Here is a 22,651-nt window from a genome sequence, read left to right as displayed (position 1 = left end):
TCCGCCATATGTGCATTGTGCGTACATAAATATGATACTGTATAGGTACATATTTTTGCTCATGCCTGTACATTAGTGATGTTGAAGCAATGTACGCAACAGTGATGTGTAGGCAATTTATTTGCGCTTTGTAGATGACGTTACATGCTTAATGTGCTATATTTGAACCAGATTCTGTTTTTGCAACATATATTAGCTATGGTTATTTATTTGAAGTTGTTTGAACTTGATCTACTTTTACAGTTATAATAACGATATTTACGTTTCTTTTAGAATTTGGTATGACAAAATTCTTCTGTTTGAGCTTTTATTTCGAGAGTGAGGATAATGAGAATGAGATCTGAATACATGTGGATATAGTTCCAATAAACCGATTCCGAAATGCCATTTCACGCTTCGATATTTACGGTTAAACTTATATGTTAGCCAGATCTCGATCTTTGAGGTCCAAACTTAGAAGGATGGGCTTTGAAAAAAGTACAGCATGCACACATGATAGCACAAGGGGTAGTTAACATGTATCAGACTATATTTCTCCACTCTTCGTCAAAAACCTATCTTTTTACAGTCTTTTCCTTAAATGTACAATGAACGAATACATACATGTGCTTGTCTAAGCCCTAACAAGGAATGCGTCCGTTATCCAAAACACCTCACATTCTAGCGAACCCTGATTTAAACTCAATTCCCTCTCGCATTCCATAACATTAAGTGTATTCGCTCCTAGCTAAAATAACAGGGTAGTTGCACACAAAGGTGGGTTTCACATAGTGTTGTAAAAATGAGCGCTGAGCGTCGAGCGTTAAGCGCTGAGTCGACGCTTTTGAGCGTTTTAGACTTGAGCGTTAAACGCTTGAGCGCTTAAGGCTTGCGAGCGTTGAGAGTTTAGACTTTCAGGCTCGAGTTATGCGCTCAAGCGTTCAAGCGTTGTAATGTTTAAATTCATAATTCTATGAAGTCACGGTAATGTTATTCCCTTCATGGACTCGTTGTTGGATCACATGCAACATTTTCAAATTGTAAATAAATTAAACAAATCCGTAAATGATGTATAATTACGAAATTAAATGAATACTGTTCACTGATAAAAACGGATCTTAGGCGCTGTCTCCACGGGCGAGAGAATCGCGACGAGTCCGCCCTTGTATCGTCGGACAATCTCCACGAACGAGCGATAATTCCGCCGCGTATCGTCGCGAGTCGTAACGGAATCTCTGCGATTCCGCGGCGACTCGTAACGGTATCCCCGCGTTTTCCTTGTTTAAAAAGCTTCTCAAAACAAGAGGCAACATTGAAAATAAATGACGCTGCATTTGACAGCGCGCTCGCTGCGCGCTCGTCGCGATCGCGCGGCGGACCCGCTGCTTTGTCGCGGCCGACTAGCGACGATGTATTGACGTTTCGCACGCTTGTTGCCATTCGTCGTATCGCGGCGATATTATCGCCGTGTGGAGACGGTTCCATAGAGAGTGTATACAAATACGTGGCACGACGATAATATCGCCGCGATTCTCTCGCTCGTGGAGACAGCGCCTTACAGAAATAGCTACTATATTAGATCCACGTTTTAATAATAATAATTTTATGAATAAAAGCAATGCGATACCAATAAGAAAATTAAAAATAAAAATTGATAGATGAAGATAGGATAGAAAATCAAGAACCTGAAATTCAGACAAGGAATTCATTATTTTCCTCAATGTATAAACAACAATCCAACAACACAGATGTGATGTTGTGGTGGAAAAATAAGCAATCTACATTGCTAAACTTAACTAACCTGACATTCGAAATTTTATCTGTTCCAAGCACAAGTGTGCCAAGCGAAGTGGCATTTTAGAAAGCTGGCCTTATCATAACTAAAAGAAGGAACAAACTTAGTAACGAAAATATACGGACCAGTATAATGGGTCTTTCTTCATGGTATTGTTTAATTATATATTAGATATTTTTCAATTATAATACAGAAAATATCACTAAAAATTATATTATTTCAATTATACACTTTTTCTTACATTTTACCTAGCTATGTAATCTAAGCGCGCGCTCAAACCCGAGCTATAACGCTCAAGCCACTGCTTGAGCGTCGAACGCTTCAGTCGAGTCCCGACTTGAGCATTAGCAATCTGCTTAAGCGTCGACTCAAGCGTTTAAGCGCCGACTCGAGCTTTTTTACAACACTAGTTTCACACTGGAGCTATCACGCGTAACATACTCTTACGATTTGTATATCGAGCCAAATATTAATACAGCCTTATAGTCATGTTGCTATTTTTAAAGATATCGTGCGTATTCATTTTCTTCACCATATTTTATACAAATAAATATAATTATCAATGTGTCACGTTTTTGGTTTATCGGGATTTGTTTTTTTTTACGTAGTCTCTTTAAATGTATCCTCCCACTGAGCTTGCTTTCTGAATTACAGTGAGTAACAACAAAATTTTCTGAATTGCGTTCGAGTCATCCTGCCAGTTGTGTTTGAGACTTGTACCTTAGAAAAACGCTTACAAATTGACAAAAACTAGATGTCGATACCATTTTTTTTAAAATAAAGAATGTGTCATGTATGTATAAATCATCTTTCAATCTCCTTACACTACAAACTGACGATACTACAACATCGAACGTTCGTAACCCCAACACAGTTACGCACAGGTGTCTTCGCACCTTCCTCACTTTAAATCTATTCCACACGCGGAAGTTATCCGCGCCAATTTGTAGCGATTCACGCTAGCGTTGCGGTCGTCATTACCACGTGCTACACGAACACCGAGCGTTAGTAAAGATTACCTGTTAATACGAGAAAATATGGTAACGGGATCCCGATTGATGAGGAGATCCGGAAGATGAAGGAAGTAATGGCTACTATGGCTAGTCGAAACTAATAACTTAATTCAGTTAATAGTGCCTTGATGTGGACCCGGTTGATGTGGGGATTATACTTGTAGTAGCTTGTAAGATTAGTGAGGATGATATCTAAAAATGCATGGGATTAAAAATTACTTATTTGTTTTAGTTTGCTTAACTTGTCCACGAAAATGAGTAAACCTGAAAGCTTAAAGTAAGCCACTACTTTTATTATACCGGCCAGCGTAACGTACTACACTGAAAATTATGCAACTCTGGATTACAATAGAATAAACATTTACAATTAACCGTCGAAACATTATCACGCTTAAAATAAAAATTTTGGTAAAGTATTAAGACATTCATTGGATGAGAAAGATTGAAACTTACATAACTACGAGATCAAAACTTTGTTATCAATAAGCGTAGGCCCACTCTATTAATTCCAAAATAAACAAGCCAAAACGAACATTATTAAAAAGTAAAACAAAACTCGAAACAAGTACTAAAAGTCTAACTTAAATCCAGGTCTAGTGTTTTAGAACAATAAACAGGCTTAAAATTAATCACGGCACGATCGGGACTAAGTCAAATGAAACCTTTCGAACAAAAGGAAAGTCCCGAAATTAGTTCCCGGCTTGGAACTGCGAACACTTCAATATTGTTCACATTACCATATTATTGGCGTTTTGAAGGCTTCGGCTTCTACCTGAGTATGTAATATGTAGGTTAGTGTTTTGATATTATTTGTTCTTGCGGATCTTATTTGTATTTTTTTAGTTTCTTCTTTTGTTATAGATAACAGTCATTTTCCTACGAAATCAGGCATAATACCTAACCTATATCTCGAATACTATGTATTTCGTTTCCATTGTTTCACACATTAGTTCTTGTATCTATACCTACAGTGAGCTCCAAAAGTCCCTTAAAAACTTCATATTTTGAGAATTAGGCAGGATTATGTTCATAAATTTAAAAAAATACCATTGATGCCAAATTATGTGTTTTCGATGGAATAATATGAGTAAAAGGTTTTAAAAGACGGAACATGTTGTTCGACTTTTAGAACTGTCATAGTATGAACTACTACCGAACTCAAGAATGCCTTGCCATAAACACGAACAACGATAATATTTAGACATAAACTGAACTAACACTACTCTAAATTATACAACCAGCTCCTTATTTATGTCATTTCAGAATTGGCAAGTTTGCTATGTTCATTACTCATGAACTATAGCCGGGTTAAGTACAACCGCGGTGCATATCCACAGAGGAATTCCATTATAATACCAGAATGGAATAATTGGTATGTCATTTGAATTGCTTTCTTGGTATTTCTCAATCAATGCGTTTTGATACTTTATGAGAAAACTGTCAGGTCATGCCGATGTTTGTCGAAAGGATTAAACACTGGCGCGTATAGTATACGCCTACGAGCTACGCTAAGCAAGTAAATGTTAATTTAATAAATGGTAGTGAGGGTGCATGGTGCCGCTGAGATTTGTTTTTCACACAGTAAAGTGTAAGTATGTATACCAAATTTTGTAATTGGAACACGAATGGATTTCATTATAACGTCGACTGATTTATTACTAGAAGCAGATTTCATTTGTTTCCATCTCTGTATCCGTTTTTAAAGACACAATTGAAACAGTCAATACATTAATGTATTTGTAAAAATGTAATTAGTTCACAATACAACTATGGTATGCACTTTACTTAAACGTACGTACTACCAAAAATAACTTTGTTCCGAATAAACACATTTTAAAACTACTTACTAACAACTTTAAAAACTTAACAGTTGTATTACGGAAACACTTCAGCAAAAAGCCTCCTCACTTCAAGAGTCGTAAAACCGCAATCTTTATTACAACTCGACTAAATAAAAATAGTCGTACTACTCGACTAAATTAAATAGTAGCGGCACGAGCGTCGTAAATAGTAAACTAAACGTAAATTATATACCACCCACTCGTTTTCTTCCCTGTAAGATGTTTGAATAGTTGGAAATTAATAATACTCTTATACTTGCTCGTATAGTAACTAGATATGGCTTTCGGGATAGTAAATAATGATAATTATTTTTTGCCCCCGAAACGTTAATAAATTGCTCAAAGCATCTATATATATATAAAGTAAAGAGTGATTAACGTGGTTGCTTTGCTACAGTTACTGCGAGATCCGCGGGGGGTGAGTTCAAAATCCACCTCGCATACAAATTTGAATGATATAAATATCAATGTAATGAAAAATACAGCAGTATCTACACACTATTCTACGACCGTGAAAAAATCGGCCAATCAAAATAACAGTGGCATATTTAAACCTAGAGTAGTTGGCAATCACCAAGTTTAGTCGATTAGATTTTGACAACATACCTATAGCAAATACCTGTCAACACTGCAATTAGGTAAGTGTCGAAATAACTTATCGATTTATGATTAAATCGCGACAACGGCGACATTACTGCTTGATTCGGTACTCGCAAAGGCTAATGGTATAATTTGTTAGTTTTGACTCATAAATAACTTCGTCACCTTTCATTCGACTAAAATACTAACTAAATAACAATGAGTTGTAGAACAGGAAACACATACCAAAGTATGATTGAGTTGTCTTACTGAAATGTGGAATTTGGTAGAGTGCAAATAATGTGGGCGTATTTTATAGTTCTCACTTTTAGACGGCCTTACAGCATACATGAGAATTATATTGAAGCATTTGAAAATTTCAATCCTACTTATGTTGTACAATTTATCACATAAAAAAAATTAAAAAAATGATACCATTTAGCGTAAGGGTAGGCAGAGGCCAGAGAAATCCACTTGGTACGATCCTTACAAGCATTCTTTTCTTTATTCACATCCATACATCTTAAAAAACTGGACTAATGACATTATTATTAGAATATGCAGGGCTGCAAATTCATGAACCTTTTTATAAAAATCATATCACATTCAAGGCCCATAACAAAAGCTGTTAGAGTCATTGTGAGGATCAGTAAGAAACTAAATAAGATACGACTGTACTTTATTAAAATTTGGCATATTTAAATTTTAGAAAACTACCCGCATTTCAAAAAAACATTTTACATTACCGCTACAACCGAAACCTACTTTAACATTTATAACAAAAATACTGAGGTAGAATCAATTACTTTTACATAAATACCTAGAAACCCTTAGAGACGAAACACCGCGACATCTGTCTACCCTATTCATCTGAACCACTCATTCAATTATTCAGTTCGTTGTAGCGATCCTTTATAAATATTCCTTAGTTGTTCTAGTAGTGAATAGTTAAAGATCTTTGGGTACGGACGTCATGCGGTGACGAATAAATGCCGGTGGTAGTCGAATATCTTAATCGATTGCTTTTGTTGACTATCGAATAAAATAATCGATATTATTAAGATCGGAGGAAGTTAAATGTTGTAATATTTAGTAAGTATTATGTGTAAGCAGTGGTTTTAATTGTTAATAAAATGTTTTGTTAATTATGTAGACTCGTTACGAGGCACACTATTTTTGGTAATTTACAAACGACATTGTAATTTTTTGTCATGTATTAATGGAACCAATAAATAAATAAGAAACGTAGCATAATAATGTAAAAATTATGGCAATTGTTAATGGCAAAATGTGGGTATATTAAATCAACCTCTACCTACACCTTCGGGTTATAACAAGCATGATATTATTAAAGTATGGACACAGCAATTTAACATAATAAAGACACTGCATTCTCGCTTTGTAAAAAAGAAAACGTAAGGATACCAATAAGGAAAACCTGTGAAGTGCCCTTAAGGTATAATTAATAAAACTGCAAGGAATTATAAACACTTAATCTACGAAAAACAGATGTTGTAGACTAAAAAAGTACTAACATTCCACGTCGTAAGTCCTAAGTATTTTGTAGTAAAAAGTACCGATAGAAAATAGTCTATTTAATGAATATTTCTAAGAAACCTACGCATAATGTTCTTAAGAACGGTTATCCACTAATTACGTTTAATCACTGTTAATGATGGACCAGTATAGCTCAATCGATTTACTGAAGTCGAATCGTATACGATTAATCGAATAACTCGACTAAATTATACATTTAACACTACTGCGATTGAGGATAAAATCTTATGAAATTGTGTAAAATGTTTCCTAGAATAACAGTTGATTTTAAGTACGGTTGTGTTATCCTGTTGGTTTTTCCGTTTATTTATTCTAGACTTATCTATTCTAATCTATAAAAAAATGGATTCAGTGCATCAATATGAATACTATAAACATCTAATTAAATCGCTTATAGGTGCAGTGTTAGTATTATGAAATCTAGCGGATTTTACAATGCGTTCCTGAAAAGAAAATCCCATCTAAGGAGAGGCCGCAGCAGAGTTAGCTCTACTCACTGACAATATTCCAAATTAAGCAAAATTTAGGAAATTAATATCAAAACCACATCCATTAACTAAAGTCTGAATTTAGCAGGCAGTCTTACAGCTTTATGAATAAGTACCGTTTAAAACGAAACCGTGTGCAGTAGTGTAGTATTGAATAAGTATCAGTTTATAGTTATTCGCATTGAGAAAGACATACCGGACCTTGTAGGGGACCGCAAAGTGCCTACTGTTGGAGATAAGGATCACCATAACTCTGTTAAAGTGGTAGAAACGCGAGACTTAAGCGGAGTGTACAACGTTCAAGCACCGCTTTTGATGTAACGCGCTTTTCTTTAAGCGGTTAAGCACGTATTGTTATGTGCTCATGTGAAACGCCAATGACACGTAAGTATTCGATACTTTATAAGAGCCTTTAAAATTTTGTTTTCAATTCGATTGAAGGAAACAAACTCGTTACCTTAAGCGCGATTCTCTACAGTCGGTTCTATAGAGGATCAAGTTGGACATTTAAAATGTACTGCATAAATAGTTTATACGGCTCCCGCTTTTTATATTATTCAATAGAGAAGAGAATCTCTCTACTTTTACTTGAATTTATCTTGAATTCGCTCCAGGCTAATAATATTCAATCCACTTTTTTTTGTTTTCCACTAAGGAAAGAGCTTGTGCAAACAGGGAAGAATTATTGAGGAAAAGTTGAGATGTTTTATTACTGTCTATGTACATTACACGGCTATATAATTAAATAAAGTGGTGTAATCCCGAGGCCTTTTATCTAAGTAGTCAAATTATTTGACTGAGAGCCCTCTGAGTTGAATATTACTCTTTTATTTATGTACGTTTATCAAGCCTCTGTTATTAAATAGCAGGGGTTGTGATTTAAGTGATTGCATTATATCATGGGGTCGAATTTAGGCAAAGTGACTTCTTGTATATTGCTTAGTTACAGTAAAACTTCACCTTAAATATCTGTGAATCTAATCGTCTAACCCTAAATAAAATCAGTTCAGTCAAATCAATCAAGTTCAGTTTTCTTAAAATAATATTTTTTATTCAACCATATTTATTGACAAGGCCTCCAGAGAGCAGAAAAATGAGATAATATTCGCTCATTTATTTGGAAGCGGGTAAAATGTACATTAAATTCTTTAACAAAAACAAAATAATTAAAACAAACACATTGTTGCATTCAACAGCTTTCTAGTATCATCTAAGCGGAATCTCGCACGTGTGCACTTGACCGTATTGCACGAGTACCTATGTTTATTACATACTTAGTTAATATGGCCCCGGAGAATTTTAAGTAAGTAAGAGTACCCTTACTGTCCTTTATATGGGCTACGACTTTTAAGAACACGCTTAATTAAGCGGCTTTACAATGTTGTGTACTTAGCGTTATAATTAAATATTGTGTGTATTAATTAATAGAAGAAGAGCAAAGAATAGTGCAATGGATGCACTTTATGAATTATGAATCATTTATAATGAGTACTCATTGACTTGAAAGATAAGCTTGGTAAGGTCTTGTAAAAAAGGTTTGAGTTGATGAATTCTGCCATTAAGCTGATGTTTGCCTAGCAGTGGGGCGTAGGACATCCTTTTGTCGTGATTAATAAATATACACTAAAGACTTTCACATAGTTTATACATGGAAAAAAGGCTTAATTTGACATTTTATGTATTTAAAATATGATGTAGATTTCCTGGAGTCAGAACTCTCACTATTATAATTATTTTTGTGTTTCAGATTATGCTCGGAAACGCATTTTGATTTGAGTGATTACCGACTTATCTCTAAATTCTTAGATCCGAGGAAATTTCCCCGATTCGAAACAAGCATTTTATTTTGGTTTTTACAAAACTCACGCCGTTTTGAAAAAGACATGGGGAAGTTTCCTCAAAAAATGTACGGTACTGAATATTTTATTATTTCAGAAGGAAAAAGACTAAAGTTTATTTACCTCTATACCCTTCTCTGCCACCTCCTCCACCGAACAGGATTCTGAAACAAAAGAGGCCCAAATTGTTTTATATTGTTTTTATGATAGCCATAAATACCCCACGTCGTTTATCTTTGGGGATGAGGGTAGCAACCAAGAGACGACGATACGTACTTATACGTAAGAGATATAGAAATACTATTGAACCGTTTTACCCCGCAGATAAGTGTCGATTAACTTATTTAGTAGAATTTTTGACAAACTTGCTAAATATAAAACTAAAGGGTATGGTATTATAGGTAACCAGCCTAAGAAATAAAAAGTTGAGTTGTTTTTTATCGTTTTACCTAGAAAAGAAGGTGTCCGATACTTATGAAGAAAAGTTATTTAAAACCTGAAGGAAAGGCATCTTGGCTTAACGTGTTCCGTCATTTATTTGTGGAAAACAGCGAAGATGACATCTTAGATGTATCTATAGCGCGATTATCTACAGTCGGTGCTATCGAGTATTGAGAATTTAAAATTTAAAATGTACGACAAAAATAGTTCTCACTGCGTCCGATAGAGGCGTTGAATAAATTTTCATACAAAATTTCTCGATAGCTAGCTGGTACTCGACAGTCGGTTGTAGAAGAGAATCGCGTTACTTATATTCTTTAAGGTTTTAAATATGGTCCCGTTGGATGATATGAAGAATGTCTCTCTAAGTAGAGAAGCTAGTGATCTATTAAACAGCTCTGTGGTCTAACAGAATCGTGCATAACTTTACATAATTAACCGCATTGATTATAAACCTATCATCAACACAAACAGTCATAACTGCAAGTTACTGTCGTCACCGTATTTATGCTAAAAGCCTTCGTAAACACAACACATAAGAATACCGCTCCTATTTTATACGTATTAAGGTTTTAATTCGTTTGTCAGGTGAGCTTGTAAGATCCGGTGGGTGTTTTCAGTGTATATTGTTCGATAACTGCTAGTCTCTTGGGTGCATTTGTGTTCACCCTACTGTTTGGTGTTTTGTCCTTATTTATTTATTTGTTTATGGCGTTCTGTGGACAGTTTTATTGCAGTCGTGATGTATGACACTTGAAACAAGGGGGAATAATGAGAGGCAGATGAAAGAGCCTTCGGGGGCTGTTTTGTTTTACGAAATTCTGAAGATGGCGAAATATTCCTTCTTCTTATGAAAAGTTCAAGTGTCGTTTTTGCATTTCTGAGTTTCAGTTCGTGGGTCTGCTATGGAAATATGAGTGTTTTAGGATATTAATGATATTAAAATGAATTCTTTATTTATATAATAATTATACAATATCACGAATAAATTTAAAAGACGCCGAAATATAGAAAGAACATGTTACTTTGGACATTTTTTAATTATGTTAAAGCACTAAATATAGGTTAAAATATTTTATTTCCAGGTATTTGACATTAAAGTCAGTTTATAAGGAAAATATACTTTTCGAATTGACACAGATACCCTAATGGTTATAATATATTAATATTGTTTATTTTGATTATTAAATTCTAAAAACATCAACATTAATTTATCAAACGAAACACATTTATCAAATAATTGGACGTTATTTTGGGAAACGTGTTTCCTCGTGTCACTCAAACCGTTGTGGAGGTCCCAAAGTGGACCAAGTTTGATCCCGTCTTGTTCAATTACGTTTGTTTCCTTCCAAAAATAACACTCTAATGGATGTCAAGATGAAAACTGACATCAACTTGACAACTGTCGCGTTTGCAAACTTTCGATACAAAATAAAGCTTGTTTCGTGTAAATGTCAAAATATTGGTAGTGTTGGACGTCCACGTTAAATTAGTTATATTTTTACACAAATTGATTATCTTACCTTGATACATTTTGCGAAAAAAAAAAAACATTATTCATTAGAGCAATAAATAGTCGAATTGCAACTACGTACTAAAATGTAGGAAATTCTTTCTCATCGAGTACTTATACGTATAACAATTGTCAATACATTACTATGGTATTAACAGTCTGATCCGATGGTGAAGACCGAAGATGGGAGACAAAATGCCTACTACTATAAATCGAGTTTCTTACTATAATCAATGCAAAACTTATTTTCCTTTCTTATTCACAAACATTTCATCACAAACAACCATCGTTTATAATTTACTTGCATAATATAATTATACAAACATATAACATATAGTACAACTAATAAACGCAACGATGGCACAATGGAGGATGTTATAAAGTATAGTAGCGACAGTAATTGAGGGAAGTCCATCGTGTTAATGCACGTAATCACTTAGAATTAAGACCTCTTGTACTATGGAGTTAATGCACTTAATGGCTCACATGATTTGTTTTATGCTATGTGTTTATTATTATGATTATTTTATTCTTTATACTACTACACTTTACAGATTTATTACTAAAAGATATCTTATTATTATAATATAAAACTGCAATGACTTACGAAAATGTATTCGATGCATCTCTTCGTTATAAGGTTAGTAGCAACGTATTCTTTATATTGTAAGCAACCGATAATGTTATTCATTTCAGGTTTAATAAAAAAATAGATTTCTTTTTATTTTGCAACATTTTGTCACAAATTTTTGACAACAGTCAAAATATTTTACCTTAGACCTTATGTAGGTACCTACATATATATTAAATACTAAAACCGAGTTAATATCTCTTATGTTTTAAGGTGCCTAAGTTAATTAGAGATATTATCACCCATGGTGATAGTCCTTGATCAAAACGAGCTAGTAGTGGGGAAAAAAGCAAGGTAAATATTTTCATTTGTTTTCTAAATAAAATCACGCAGTTCAGTCTTACGGTAGAGTAAGTATCATAGGTGCGTAGAGCAGTACATCGTATAGGTTTCTTCACGGCCTCGGCTTAGTGAGTAGGGCTTCGTAAGGTCATATTATTAGATCAAAACAATACACACTGTTTACAAGAGTACTTTATATTACTTAGACTTTAGTGCGAACATCGGATTGAGGTGATGAGTATTATAATTGTATTTTACTGTCTGGTTTGTGAATTTAATTTGGGTTTATTTTACATGCTCCAGTTCCGACTAATTTGCTAATTGATTTATATCGAAGAAAGTATTTTACTGGCATAATATTGTTTAGTGTTGGTACTTAATACTCGTAAGTAAGAAGTCACGGGAGGATTACAATGGTTCAGAAATTCTAATAGAAAACCTAGAAATAAGTGCTTTCAGGAATTCAACTAAGTAATTTAGGAGTTATTTTTTATATCATTTTCTATAGCAACCTACAATTAGATAAATAACTGATACCTATACAAGGAATACACTTTTTAACTAAAAACGTAAGAAGTACACACACAAATCACGAGAGCATTGAACTATTGATTCATCCTTACATTACAACGAAAATCGAGTGCATACTTATCTTTGCTGCTTGTCAAATTATAAGTAGTTATCATAATGACACAAGCATTTTCTACATAATTTACATACTTATATGCAATGTCAAAAACATCATTGACCGTTAAATTGATCGCTTTTCTATTTTTACTTTGATCCCTTCAGTATCTGGGCATTATTATAGATTTTTTTATTACCTGTAACCATAGTTCATGTACCAATATAGACGCTTGAAACGATCGAAATGGGACCACATACTCATTATTCAATATTTTTTTCATGTATGTTGCAATCGAACTTTTTTGTCAGGCAAAAATAAAGTTGACTAGATCTTTCAAAGATTTCTTGCCATTTTTAGACCTTTACACCAGTCATAATAACGTCGTTCATAACCTCATTTTGCGAATACTGTTAATTATTATTGAATCTCCTATATCCTAAATTCTCTAGAGACGTTTTGTCTATCGACAGATAACTGATTGAGAAGTAGTTTTGACATATATGTCAGATTTTCTATACATTTTTTGACTAACTTCTAAAAGTTATGTACCAGCCGAAATATAGGCCCTTAAGAATTTTCCTTAGTTGTGCAAATGTCAAATCTAGTCATTTGTAAGATGGACTGAAAGGCTTTATTGTCAGTAACATGTAAGTTATTTTATTTATATCTGGCCTGTCAGACGTATCGTTTGGCGGGATAATAAGATGTTTTATAAGAGCTAGACTCATTATATGTGATTGTTGCGGTCACGGGACTAAAATAGCTTCATCGCATTATTATCGTGTAGGGGTGAGGGATACTGACGTGAGTTGGGTGTTTGTGGAAAATAATATTTTATGTAGGATTTGATAGATGTTTTATATTTTTTTGAGGATGTATGTGGTTATTTAGGATATTGCAACATAAGTGAAGATTGTCTTTTTTGCAATTTGTTCTAGTTATTAAGTTTAGGTTCAATCAATTTGATTGTATAGATTCAGAAATTTTTAATAAGTGATAGATATTCTTTGCAAGATGCCGTCTGCATTCTGAAAAAATATTTTTTTTCGGGATACGTTATACCTAGTAACTTTAATGTAATTAATAATAGTAGCGTGAAATAATTAAAAGCCTGTTTATAGAAAAATACTTTTTAATGAACCATTTTATACTACAAGTTGCAAAGCAACTCAGACAAGCAGTCGTGACTATTCACTCAAAAACGACAATTCAAATTAAAACAAAGAATCCAGATTTTTCGCATTCCGCTCATCCCTAGTTCATAATAAAATTACTTTATACAACGGGTCTATAAAATACCATTAACGTCATATCAATATAGACTTTAAATCATTTAAATACAGTTGAAATTCACATGACAGATTGGAAACTATCGATGAATATGCGACGACATGCTGGTTGTAAAGACGTGCTATTTTATTTTTTTAATGCCGTATAATATCTTCGAACATGTCCTGTGCTCTATGCGAACAATGTGACAAAGTTGTCCAACAACTACGATCAAATAAAAGTGAATCTTACTGCTTACATAATTAAGTTCACTTTCGCTCTCTACGCAGAGAGGTCAACGTTTTCAGTCTAGGCCTTTTTTTAAAGATTACAGTTGACTGATTCTCGAATGCAATTCAATAAAAAGCCGCTGCAAAGCTCGTTCGGATAATGATTTACGAATTTTTTTATTGCTGTGAGATTGCAATTAAAAATTCTTGGATTCGTTCTTCGTAGAATAAATTTTGTTTGGTTAACGTTTAAATGAGTGTCTAAAAAGTGGTCGACATGACATTAAAATAGTAATTATTTGAGCTTAAGAACTCGTATGGCATAAAAGATTAAAGACTAGCATGCATAGTAGGAATGTACAAACTGGTAAAAACTATTATTATAATAACCAAAAGAAATGTAAAAGATAGCCTATTGGAAAACCACATAGAATTGGATACAAATGCTAGGAGCCAAGTATTTGCGAGCTATTTTCGTATCCGGTATTAAGGGTCAGATTTACTCTCAGCCGGGTAAGCCGGATGAAGGAGAAAGGTCAATGTGATAATATTTCGCCTTTTCTTGTTATGAGAAGATATTTTTAACTTGTCTCTATGCTGTTTAGAAGTATGTAGAAATTTGTTCGAAATGTTTCAAATGTAAGTTGATTTCATACTAGCTCGGCTTCGCTCGCCTACAAACTTTCGTCACCTATTTTAATTTATGATATTTTTCTTAAATGGCCGTTGAAGACCCGAGGTGAATTAAAATAGTTTATGAAAGCTTGTATAAAAAGGGAAGCCGGCCATAAATTTGTGGCTGATGAAATACTGCTGTTTGTCTTGCAATATTTCTACTCTCTTATTAACCTTAGTCAGCGGGTAAATGACGCGACGTTCTATATTCGCGTTCTATATTCTATGTTCACGTATTTTTTATACCTCCTCCGCCACAAGCGTATCTAGCATACAGGGCTTTCTACAAATTTATTCTTTGATTCCTTAATTAATTAGCAGTTAGTCGTAATCTGGAAAATCAAATAAAAAAGCACATAACACAGCAACAAAGAAGCGAAATGTCATGGGATCTTCAATAACTCAAATAGGAAGTGCTTCCATAGAAAAAAGCTAGCATTCGATGAAAAGTTTGTTTCCCGTGGGACTGCATACCGCATAGAGCATACCATAGCGATGGGAAATGAAAATTTGCAGACAATAACCTCCATAGCACTGTTACACTTTGACTGTGTTATTGTATTTACTATGTATTGGTGTTTGTGATTTATATACAGATTTCGCTTGTTTTATTACGATGAGTGAGAATGTTATTCGAACTTTAATGGTGCATTTTCTTTGCGTTCCCGCGGGCTTCAATTATCTTGAGTAGATTTTGTTAACTAATTGAGATTTAAACAACTGTATCAGTCTAAAAAAATTGTATATATTAGTTTTTTTGGACTCTTGTTTTAAAGAAGAAACGCTTGGAGTCTCCGAATAGCTACGACAAATCAACCACCAGATTCTTGCGTCTGAATTTTGAAGTAGAAAAAATTTGAAGTTATCTATTGTGCTAGGTCCATTGATCTGTGGTAGCTAATCGAGGTATCTAGGCGTTTCTTCGATAACTGCTTGAAAATCAAATCAAGGAGCGAATAGCTTTAAATCCAGGACTAAATAACATTCGCCCACTTAAAACGTAGTCATATTACAAATTAAACTATTAATTTAACACAGGCGTTAATATAACAACAAGCTATAAAATAACATAATAATTTCCGCATAATAACTGCACGCGCAACTACCCGGCGTCGATGTATCCACGTCGCGTACGTAATTCATACACAATATTGTAGATGGCAGCACTTTATCGTCTTTCCTACTATTGAACGGTAATGGAAGGCCGGTGGGTTTCTCACGATGGGTTTGTATTCATCATCGATGTTTGTAAGAATAGCTGTTGCCAGTGGTTCTCCAGTCTACAAAATAGTTATCACGAAGTATAGTTCTTCTGCCATTGCAAATTTTTATCTACTTCAGTTAAGTAGTTTTGCCATAAAAGCTTAACTAATAGGCACACGCAGAACAAAATCTGTTAATAAGTAGATTTTGATATGGGTGTTTAATGTATGAACGATCATTGCAGCAAATAATTCTTAATACCAGATCGCTCTCGAGATTCTGAGGTATACCTAATAGACTTGCTTAACTTCCCGATTAACACCAGGGAGGTAACTTAAAAAGGCCATGATATACCTACTTGAAATACTAATTAAAATATGTGGGTACAGTATTCCTCAGTCCATTAACAAAACAACAACTCTGTTCCCCGTGAGAACTCCACATTCGCACTAATCGATTGATACACTTCAAGTTCAGCCAAACCGAAATAAACGTCTATAAAGGGCCGACTATAAATTCGCAACTGACGTAATAATAGGAACCTTGACAAAGTCAGCACACTGCAAACTCAACCTTCTATTTAAGAAATAAGGTATAAAATAAGTTTGCAGTATGCTGTGGTCAAATAAAGATGCCTTAGAAATAGTTAACCGCAAATATACGAGTCTTCCGTAGTCGTGAGAAAGTGCTTTGTGACAAGTTATTGCTTTAGGAATGTACAATTTCAAAATACGCTGTTACGGTTTTTGTATCAATTAAATTCTTTACTCGATAGGGCATATATATGATGATAAAGCAAGGCGACTATACAGAACCGTCTCTACTTCGCTTTCAACTTAAGTAAAGGACTACTTTTATGTACATTTCTAGCAAAGAGTGATAACGTATCAAAGATCAGGCTGTATCAGAATTCAGAATGTTTGTAAAGACACAAAAAGGCAAACAACATAATAAAAGACGAACACACGTTCAAAATCTTTTCAAACATATCGTGGAAGTAGCTGTAGAGTAGACCAAACCAGTATATTTCTATACATTAGTAAATAGATCAAATTACAGACTAACAAATGCAGTCAACATCAAGTCAAATATACATTCAAAATAAACAAATCGATATTTACTTATAAACCGATGACATTTCAAATAATTCCACGAAAATATTTCCACACGCCGCGTCACGTTACACTACACTTCTACAGGGCCACATACACTTATCTGCAATCATCCGCAACGATCGTCCGAGCGAACTGTACCGTAATCGTATAATTCTAACAGGCGCTTCACTTGCAACGCCATTCACTCCTACTATGTTGCAGTAAATGTTATCTCAATGGACTGTGACGAAATGTTGCAATGCGGAACTTAAGATTTAAGTATCAATGACTACAGTGATATAGATTTTATTGTTTTGTGTTTACACTTTATAGTTATTTCAGTGCGTATTTTTTTAATACATCAAACATTTTAAACGTGACGTGTCGTTATATATGTGGCTGTAGGGTTTGATTGAATGTTTTTCAAGAAACATAATATGGTTTCAATTTATACTAAATTTTGCGCTACTTAGCGTAGCAGTGTATTTTATTGATCATTAGAGCTAAAACATGGTTCAAATCATAATAATATGCATTCATACATACATAAATAATATCATGCCTGTTATACCCGAAGGTGACTAAATAGTACTTTGCTCGACCCGGAAATCGAACCCAAGACCTCATGACCAGATCCGACCGCACCACAGAAGCAGAGAGAATATTAACGATTTTAAGATATTTATGACCAAATTATATAAAATTATAATGTTATAATAAAATATCGTTACCATAACATATTTCATACATCTCTTGCAAACTCTAAATTAAGTTTATCAAAGGTATTCACCCAGCGCTTCCAATCGCGTTCGTTCCTTTGTGAAACTTTGTGCGGATATGTGTGTATACTCCCTAACTATTGTAACATGAGATTACGAAGGAATGCTTTCCTTGCATAATGAGTTTATTTTAGGAATGTTTACGTTCAAACACTATTATTATTGTAAACATTATTAGCGGTAATGCTTTGCTTGATAGAATGTGACCTTATTTTGTTTAGGGAGGAATATAATCGGATAATAAGTATGTAATGCGCAGTAGGTAGCATACTTATAAGTAAATTACGCAATCTATGAAAAGTTGGTAAAGTTATGTGCTAGTGATTGGTATGTTTGTCAAATTGAACGCGATATAAAGCAAGATAAAAAGTATTGTTTAGAGTGTTTTTTTCTTCTTTATGCTTTAAATAGTTTGCGATGCTATTGATATACCAAAGAACAGATGATTGTTGAAAGAAAACGTCAGTCTTTCTTCATAAAAAAGTATCTAACGACTGTAAAACAAGCCATAACAATTTAACATTTCAGATAACTTCCAAAAATAGTATTTCCCATACCAAAAGCGTTCTGAATAGCCTTTATACTTCTCAAACAGAGTCGAACAGTACGCATACATACATACAAAAACCTCCGAGAATTTCTGTAGCCTGAACTTTACACAGCTGGCTGTTTGAACTTGTAAAATATTCCGGGACACGCCCGCGTTTGATGCCTGGGCGGTGAATATCTATGTATACGTAATAATCGGTCCCGGAATTTATTAGTAGTGATTGTTTTGGGGTGAATAGTGATTTTTAAAGGGTGTTCGGTAGAGGGTTGAAAAAGGTAAGATATTATTCGTTGATATTTTGCAGGTGAATAAATTGGACAAATATTTTATACTAGTTTCTGTTTGCGACTTCCACTGCGTGAAATTATTTCCCTGGCTAAAAAGTATCGTTTATGTTTCCTATCCTCTCCAGGTTATAAGATATCAGTGTAGCCACCAAATTTCATTCAAATCCGTCCAGATTTTTTTTCCTTAAACATTAACAAACATGCGTACATCAATAGTTACAAACTTTCTCATCTATGTACAAAAAATATTATGATTTTGTAAAAGTGTTTAAAATAGTCAGCCTGCACCCACAACCTGTCTATTCTGTGGCGAAACGTCAGGCAATTCATGGTAAAAAATGCATGTTTGTGCTAATTACCGCATTAAATGCAGCGTAGAAGTTTAAGTGTATGTATAAAATAGGTAAAACTACAACATTTTACATTTTCAAACTCAAAACAATTTTGAGTATAAACGAAAAGAATGGCGAAATCGTTTTATTCAACTTGCTTCCTTACTTTTGCAGTAAAATGCAACTTTTATAATGTTAACGCTAAGTATGGTTTAGGTATTAGGGGGTTCTATTCCCGGGGGTGAAGTAAAGGCGATTAAGGGATGAAAGATAATGGGAGGCTGGGCTGAGTCCACCTGAGTGCAAGACATCTTAGAAGTAATTAACGTAATATGCTCGAGGGACAGCTGCAATGTACTTGGATGAGAGATATAGCGTTTTTGAGACATGCAAGCCGAAAGTTACTAATTACTATCTGTTTTTGTTACTCTTAATTTGTTATCATCTTCTAAATGTTTCTCGTCGTCGTCTCATTTTGGCCTTATTTTCGCTTCTACTAGTTCCCGTAACTGAGGAGTGGTTCTGGGATTTTCAGAAGCATCAATATTGCATAGCAATGTACTACTAATGATTGCGTTATTTCCAAAAAGCGACTATTGTAAACCTATTTTCTGTCATGTGAAAACTATATTTTACCTCGATTTTACCAGTTCTAAATTAGATTTAGTTAGCATAGGTGAAATTTTTACAGCTAATTACATACATTTATGCTTTTCCTTCATCCACCGGATAAGATAACCAACACTATGAGCCGTGAATCTAGCCATAGATCAATTTACAAATAAACATATCAGACATCAAACTCTCACACTCAAACAATGTACAAGTTAATTGTAGTCACGTTACATGGGACACGTCTCCGGCCAGCATGTATGGCGGTGCATAATGTCGCTCTGTAAACAGTACGACCCCACACGCTGTCAACACGACTCGGTTTACACCTGATGGATCAGATACTTAGGTGCAAGTTGACTGAATTATTTGATATTGGTTCTTTATAAAAGTCTATCTATAGGTATAGCTATTTGACAAGGTGTTTTAAAAATATTGTTCTCTTTCTTCTACTGCCGTGTTGGTTATACTAGTATCACATGTTCTATTGGAAATCATTGAAAACAAATATTTATATCATCCACAAATAGTTTTCGGGCCAGGTCGTACATTCGTTCAATAAAGTAAATGTTCGCAATCGCCGATATAACATTCCTAAAAACATAAAATAAATGTCATCTCCTATGTAACATAAAAATGTAAAAGATGCATTTTTAAGCGCCTCAATATTTTTACCCTAGAGCACATGAGCCCCTGAAAAAGAAACTCAATTCAATTCACGTTACGATATTTCGCAACAAAAATTTCGATAAATAATTCATATGATAACAAAATACCTTTCCAGTTGAAATAATTCAATAGTAAACTCATATTTCAATTTTCATTTCTTTAATCCGTTCGGGAAATATTTCATCGTACTCATTCATCGTAGCGGTTTAATCTAGCAATCAACTAATAGTGCGCTACCGGCTTACGCGATTAGTCGCGGGTTAAAACTACTGCGATTATGTGACAAATTAAAATTTCTCTAAATTGATGTGTATGTTTTGGGCTTAACTATATGGATTACGTGCTTTGTTACAATTCGATATAACTAAAAATGTATCTAAATTGATATGTATATTGTGTTTGTTTTTTGGCTTACGTTATGGATCATGCGATTAGTTGCCATTCGATATGAATGCTATGTGACGAATCTATTTGAAAACGTGTCGCTAAATTGATAATCTGCAATATAAAATGATTTTAGACTTTTAGCTTCAATGTCGTTCTACTATTTATTCTTATTATTGATTACAGTTTGGGCTTTAATTAATATCAGTATTACAAGTCTTAAAGAATAAGCGACTCCATAAATGAGACAAATATAAATTTTCTTTTATAAAATCACGCCTGTTATTCTCAAAGGCATAGGCAGATATAGACATGCTTCGCTATTTGTATTTTAACATACCGGACTTTTCTTTCCTTTCAGTAAAAAAATCACTTGCTATATATATTAAGTGAGTTTATATTATTTACCCTCAAAATTCTATTCGCCATCAGTGTCCGGCCCAGTGGGTCGAGCATGCATTGTTGTGGCATATCGCGAGTTTTTGTCGTCATAGACACGCGCCGACCCTCTGTGCACTGCGCTAATCGATTTACCATTTTTGTTATTTATGACATGCGACGTTAAGGGGAGATAAAATGCTTTTTTCTTGGTATTTTGATTTACTATTTGAGCGTAAAGTGGAAAATATTTTACTTTATTTGATGTACTTCTAAAACAAACTTTTAGATTGTAAGGAGTGAGCTGAATAAAATCTTACAATACTTATGTCATATCTACTGTGTTGTTGAAAACGATTGATAGATTTTCTATTACTCAGTGCACATAACCAATGAGCTATACATATTTATTAGAGTAATACAAATAATACTCGTAATGTTCGTCTGAATATATTCGCTAATAAGAACTAAATATTAGATTTTTTTTAATGCTCCAACAGTAGCTCGATTCTCTACTACTATCGACTACCGACAACCGAACTGTCATCGAGAAATTTTGTATGAAAATCTGATCAGCGTCCCTGACGGGTGTCGTAGGTAACATTTTGGCAGTACATTCTAAATGTCAAATGTCGATAGCTAGCCGGTTGTCGGTAGTCGATAGTGGTAGAGAATCGAGGTACTGATTATTAACTCTATAAGGCCTCATAGATTTACCCACTCAAATATAGTTAGTATTCATTCCTCTCAAACAACACTTCAGTCACCATTCCTCTCAATATCATCAAATAACACTCTATTACCTTATACTACACAAATTACCATAGCACCAATGATTTCAAGTAAAACATCGTAACTGAAGGTAATTTACGATACAATTGAGAATCAACGCTTCTCGGTACACGACAATGGTTGCTTTGACACCAGCCATCCGCGTAGGTGTTATTGCAAATGTAACCGGACTCTAACTGTTCCCGTTAACTGTTATTATGCAATCGTTATTTGAACTTTGCACTATATGAAAACAAAAAATAACTTGTTTTACTTATGTTTTTAGGGACCAATTCGGCCAGCTTGGTAAATAAAAATGCTGGCTGTTTTTCATTTTAAAGACTTATGCCTATCAGTGAAACAGTTTTAGTATAAATTTTGACGTACCGCAAATTTTTTATTTTGATTATGTGATTGTTTATGTAATATGAAGTCTGTCAGCTGACCGATACTGTTTCAAATAGTATTTAAAATAGAGCCCATTTTGGTATTTTAAAACCAAACTTTAAGCTTAACTTATATGTAGCTGCTTTGGTTGCAAAAGTTTTTTTAATGGCTAATATTTTTCGACTAAGTTTCTCGATTACAAGTATTGACGTAACGGAAACACAGGCATTCCAAACATAGAACAATTCCCATCCAACAAAACTTTTCAACATAAATATTAATTACCTTTTGTCCACAATTTGCCACGACGTCACACTGTGCATTGCATTAATTAATTGTAATATTCATACTGGTCTAGGACAGGATTATCATTATTCTGTTGGTGTAGTGGTGGACTAATCAAGTGGGTGCATCCTTGCCTCCCAGGGGAGCCATTGTGGAACCAC

The 22,651-nt window shown here is 34.1% G+C and overlaps 1 protein-coding gene across 2 annotated transcripts in view; it reads right to left on the bottom strand.

The window, feature by feature from the left end:
- Prosap (SH3 and multiple ankyrin repeat domains prosap) overlaps positions 1 to 22,651 on the bottom strand; it is a 232,042-nt gene that overhangs the window by 192,083 nt on the left and 17,308 nt on the right. The window contains exons 1-2 of one of the 2 annotated variants that reach the window (XM_076116508.1): positions 17,084 to 17,166; positions 9,214 to 9,254 (exon numbers count right to left, since the gene is read on the bottom strand). The gene's annotated coding sequence lies outside the window, so the exon portion shown is untranslated. Of the gene's footprint in view, positions 1 to 9,213; positions 9,255 to 17,083; positions 17,167 to 22,651 lie in introns of those variants that run through there. The other variant, XM_076116507.1, reaches the window with a different exon arrangement.

Source organism: Anticarsia gemmatalis, chromosome 7 (genome assembly GCF_050436995.1).
Source record: "Anticarsia gemmatalis isolate Benzon Research Colony breed Stoneville strain chromosome 7, ilAntGemm2 primary, whole genome shotgun sequence".
NCBI classification, from domain to species: Eukaryota; Metazoa; Arthropoda; class Insecta; order Lepidoptera; family Erebidae; genus Anticarsia; species Anticarsia gemmatalis.
Note: the sequence above shows the minus strand (reverse complement) of the source record. Positions and strands in the feature narration are given on the sequence as shown.